Source organism: Schistocerca serialis, chromosome 10 (genome assembly GCF_023864345.2).
Source record: "Schistocerca serialis cubense isolate TAMUIC-IGC-003099 chromosome 10, iqSchSeri2.2, whole genome shotgun sequence".
Taxonomy (NCBI): domain Eukaryota; kingdom Metazoa; phylum Arthropoda; class Insecta; order Orthoptera; family Acrididae; genus Schistocerca; species Schistocerca serialis.
The window spans coordinates 162,396,787-162,402,566 of NC_064647.1; the positions used below are offsets into that span (position 1 = coordinate 162,396,787).

The window sequence follows — 5,780 nt, forward strand, 5'->3', positions numbered from 1 at the left end:
GGTTTTATTACGCTATCGTTCCTCAAGATATTGCCTTTGCTAGTATCCTTCTGTGCATATTTTTATATGTCTTTACTTATTCTACAAAGGTGAGACTACATTGACTTTTTCGTCAGAGAAGTCGTTTTTGAGCATCTCAAGAATTTTTAAAGCTGTTGTAATCTCGATTCATGATTTGGTGACACTACATTTAGGTGGATAAGGTGTATCTCCCACTCAAGTCTTCCTAATACATATACCAAAAATTTGTGTGTCACTGTGCAGTTTTCTTCCTTGCCAATTTGTAAAAACAGGCATGAAGACTCTAGTTTTTGTCAAGGACACTAGACCTACATAAATGTCACAGTTCTTCCACAGTTTATTATGCCCTATTAATTCTGGACAACTCTATCAACCTTTACATTACCAGTGTTTTCTGCAGATTATGTTCGTCAAGGATTTAATAACATTTGTGTCGCCTGGCAAAGGTACGGTATTGAAATATCATTAACGGCAATTTTGGTGTCCTTTTGGATACCAGCGCTGATTAAAAAGCGCAATGGTTGTTCCACTACAACAGTCTCTAAGCATAAGAAAAATGGGGATAACTCGGGATATGAATGTATATACTGAAACACAATCCATGATGCCAACATAATTAACACTATTGCGGCTGAAAATGAATATATTCGTAGTGACTTAATTTACTACACCAGCTTCTTAAACTAATCACATTATGTGCGAGAGTAGCGATAATGAATCGGGAAACATGTGTCCGATGCTAAATTAATTGGGCGCTAATAACTTCGGTGTGAGCGCCCTAACCTCAAATGAACCAGCCAATACATTAGTTACTGGGAGCAAATTAACAGCATGAAACTGTAAGCCCAGACGCACCACTGACTATAACGATCTTTGTCATAATTCCACACACCATCAATAACTTATTAATTAAAAATACAAGATATTCATTCATTCCAGCAGACGATAGTTTTCTAAACCCGTTTAATTCCGGGAAATGACGCAAGCGCCTCTTCCGTATTGTCACTGAATCACGACTGCAATAGTACAGTTTGCTTCACCAGATGGCAGGACACACCGCAGCAACATTGGTCTCTATTCATTCCCTTATAGTTTATTGTTTACAAACTTAAATTTCATTTTAGGAAATTAAAAACGATTATTTTCCAAAAGCTTACGAGCTGAGATGGTTTTATAATCCTCGTTGCATATTTCCAACAAATTTCTGAATACTGTACTCGTCAAAAATAGGTATTGCCTTAGGTCATAAGTAGTGGGCAGCAGACTGCTTGAATTACCTTTGCGCAGTGGCAATATCGTAACCAATGAGGTTTATCCGAGGTGCGATTATTGCTAGTTGAAAACTTTTACCAATACCCCGCCTAGTGGACGTGAAATACCGTCCGCTACGGCAATTTTTGCACACTCCTCCGGGAGTATAAATACAATTCGAACATATGATATAACGCTATGCATTGCTATAGTGTAATACGAAAATGGAACTACCCAAAGTAAGGTAATAGAGATGTGATAACACAGAGGAAAAATTCTGTGCCTACTTTCAGTTATTAAGACTGATCGCCTTGTGGAAACGCTTAAAAGAAATGATTTGACTTTTCATTACTCTACAGTCGAAACATAAATGATCATTTTAATCCAACACATTATGCTACTTAAAACGCCTTATTCTGTTATTAATAACGATCATCAGTTAGGGGTAATTAATTACAAATACGCTACCGTATGTCACAATAGCACGACCTCTCTGTTAAAACAACTAAGACTGCGGTGACCAAAGCAAGACACAGGAGGGTCTTATCATTTCTTTCTAATATGTTGTCGTTTAAGATGCGTCCAAGCGATGCCTTTTTTCTGTTCGACGTTGCGCGTACGCATTCATTTCTAACAGCTCAACTACGCATGCGCATTTGTGTATGCGTTGTTTCCTCTAATTGTAGGCAGTGCGTAAGGGCCTCCGTTCTAGTGGAGACTGGAGTCTGTGGCATTACCGCATTTGATGGGTACGAGGATGTTAATTACTAAACAACTTTTTATAAAATAAAATACCAATGAAATAACCTTTACAGAACGACTAGGCGCCTCACGCAAGTATTTCTATTCCAGGAATAATCACCGAGATGCTTTATTTCGAGAAACTTATCAAATAGGTCCACCTCGTATACAGGGAAATTTTGAACAGGAACCAATGTCGGTACAATGGTTTCCATTCAGATGTTTAACTCATCCACTTTTGCTTGAAGAACTGAATTAGGTGTAACGCAGTACAATTATTAGTTATTAATTCAAAGGGAAACATAACGAAACAGCCATTTATCAAGTGTTTCGTTATGTTTCCCTTTGAATTAATAACTAATAATTGTACTGCGTTACACCTAATTCAGTTCTTCAAGCAAAAGTGGATGAGTTAAACATCTGAATGGAAACCATTGTACCGACATTGGTTCCTGTTCAAAATTTCCCTGTATACGAGGTGGACCTATTTGATAAGTTTCTCGAAATAAAGCATCTCGGTGATTATTCCTGGAATAGAAATACTTGCGTGAGGCGCCTAGTCGTTCTGTAAAGGTTATTTCATTGGTATTTTATTTTATAAAAAGTTGTTTAGTTATTAACATCCTCGTACCCATCAAATGCGGTAATGCCACAGACTCCAGTCTCCACTAGAACACGATCTGTTTAAGTGTATTAACACTTAAACAGATCGTGTTTACATTATTCCAAAACAAAAAAGGGCCCAGCGTACTGTACGTGCAGAACAGCACTAATGCATTAGATCAAGTGACTGTGTGACGTAGTGCGCGTCAATTTGTCTACCCTACTGCATACCAGGACATGCAACTTCTCTTTTTCTCTCAACAGACGCGTGACACATCTGAACTGAGACATGCGTTCCTATTCAAAATATTATATACTCGCTCCTCTTTACAAGTCCTAGAAGTTTGTAACGGAAATTTCCGAACACCCTGTATAAGTCGCCGGTTGCTAGCTAGCGAATTGTTATGGCCAGCCATATCGTTGCAGTTCCCTAAGGAGTAAATATACAATATCGCAGTGAATTACACCTGAAATTTGGAAACTAAACGTCACCATCACTTTTCGTTTGTCGTATATTTGTTGTTTTGATACAGTTTTACACATAGCCACATTCTGTTTTCTTTTCTGGCCTTTCTCATCACAATAAACGCAGCACAAATTGCGGAGCAAAGAAATAGATACATATCACACTGCTTGAACAATGAGCAACGTGTAAATACGAATACCCAACTCGCGTTCATTCTACAATTTTTGTGCCTGCTCTTGCGTTCATGTGCGTCAGCGATTGCTCACAAGGAAAGGGGCAGCATGTTGAATACGATTGTAACTTTGCACCCGACCTCATTTACTAGAATTCTATCATCGGAGCACGCAGTCAGTCATAATTTAACTTTTAAACAGGCAAAATACGGCGCTGCGATCGACAACGCCTATGTAAGATGATAGATCGGTTACTGCTACTACAATGGCAGATTATCAAGATTTAAGTGAATTCTATCATCGGAGCACGCAGTCAGTCATAATTTAATTTTTAAACAGGCAGAATACGCCGCTGCGATCGGCAACACCTATATAAGATGTTAGATCGGTTACTGCTGCTACAATGGCAGATTATCAAGATTTAAGTGAATTTGAACGTGGCGTTATAGTCGGCGCACGACCGATGGGACACAGCATCTCCGAGGTAGCGATGAAGTGGGGATTTTTCCCGTACGACCATATCAGGAATCAGGAAAAACACCAAATCTCCGGCATCGCTGCAGCCGGAAAAGATCCTGCAAGAATGGGACCAACGACGATTGAAGAGAATTGTTCAACGTGACAGAAGTGCAACTCTTTCGCAAATTGCTGCAGATTTCAATGCTGGGCCATCAATAAGTGTCAGTGGGCGAACAATTCAACGAACATCATCCACATGTGCTTTCGGAGCCGAAGACCCATTCGCGTACCCTTGATGACTGCACCACACAAGACTTTGCACATTACCTTGGCTCGTCACACCGACATTGGACTGTGATGACTCAAAACATGTTGCCTGGTCGGACGAGTCTCGTTTCAAATTGTATCGAACGGATGGACATGTGCAGGTATGGAGACAACCTCATGAATCCATGGACCCTGCATGTCAGCAGGGAACTGTTCAAGATGGTGGAGGCTCTGTAATGGTGTGGGACGTGTGCTGTTGCAGTGATATGGGTCCCTTGATATGTCTAGATGCAACTCTGATAGGTGACACGTACGCAAGCATCCTGTCTGATCACCTGGGCCCATTCATGTTTAGTGTGCTTTCCGACGGACGTGAACAATTCCAGCAGGACAATGGGACATCCCACACGTCCAGAATTGCTAGAGGGTTGTTCCAGAAACACTCTTGTGAGTCTCTAAACTCTTCCGCTGGCCACCAAACTCCCCAGATATGAACATTATTGAGCATATCAGGGATGCCCTGCAACGTGCTGTTCAGAAGAGATCTCCACCCTGTCGTAGCCTTGCGGATTTATGGACAGCCCTGCAGAATCCGTGATGTCAATTCCCTCCCGCATTACTTCAGACATTAGTCGAATCCATGCCGCGTCATGTTGCGGCATTTCGGCGTGCTCGCGGGGGCCCTACAAGATATTAGGCAGGTGTACCAGTTTCTTTGGCCTTAAGTGCTTCGATAAGGGCCGAGGTTATAAGGAATACCACTCAATCCATGATAAGAAGATTGCAGCACTGCGTTGATACCAGTGGTCATCACTCCGAACACTTTCTGTAAATGAACGTTCATGCCACCTTTTTGATCTTCGTTGACCTTCAAAGGCCTTACTGTTACACATCACTGGATTCGTCTCGATAGTCGCTATCAGAAAATAGGTACCAAACTATAGCATCCCATTTATAGAAACAAAGTTGACCTTCATACCTCTGAAGTGACCCCATCAAGCAACGAAAAACCAACGTCATATTATGGCCCCCGTTGTCCCATGCAACTTTGTCAGCTCCTATCACACTTTCGGAGTTATTCTTGGTGGCAATAGTTAGTGACTCACACTGTACAACAAATTTGAAACTGTTCCAACAAACTTGTACTGGGTCCATTTATTTCAAGAGTGATGATGTTAGGATGTCCTTTGTGCACTGGGGAGCATGTGTGGTCGTGCATATATATCATAGACTCGCTGTACAGAAAAATGCTACCGTCTTTCGGGGTTACTTGATAAACTTTTAAACTTGGAAGCCTTCCTGCATCACAATGAATGTAAACACAATAAAATGTACTCCAAACTTTGAGGCATGCTCCCAATTGAGCTTTCTAATTGGTAGTAGAATTTTAGTTCAATATTAATGATTACGAAAAAAAGGGAAATAAGAGCGTTTCTTTCAAGTTAACCTTGGTAGGGAATTTCATGTTTCTGACGTTAGAGCACACGGTAAAAACAGTCACGTGTACCTAATAACGTTGTAGAAACTTTTTGAAAACTTACACAAATATTTAGCTGTAAAGTTATTAATTACTGTACTTGAAAGTTTGAGAAATCTAAGAAAGTAGCGATCGCACACTTCCGTAATTCTGTCGTATGTGGTGGTACGGCTCTTTAAACTGCTCCATACCGCTGAAGACAAGAAAGTGGGAAGTTCTAGTCCGCAAATGTTATGAAAGACAGCAATACTCTTGTCTGAGGAGTACCTGATCCACATCCTGATCTGATTCTGCGACCAGCAGTAAGTCTTATTTCTGTATC

At 40.7% G+C, this 5,780-nt stretch overlaps 1 non-coding gene across 1 annotated transcript; it reads left to right on the forward strand.

Moving 5' to 3' along the window:
* The first annotated feature begins 1,296 nt into the window (after positions 1–1,296).
* LOC126425430 (U4 spliceosomal RNA) lies at positions 1,297–1,437 on the forward strand. Its single transcript, XR_007576295.1, has one exon. It is a non-coding gene; the product is annotated as a U4 spliceosomal RNA (small nuclear RNA).
* Positions 1,438–5,780: the final 4,343 nt, after the last annotated feature.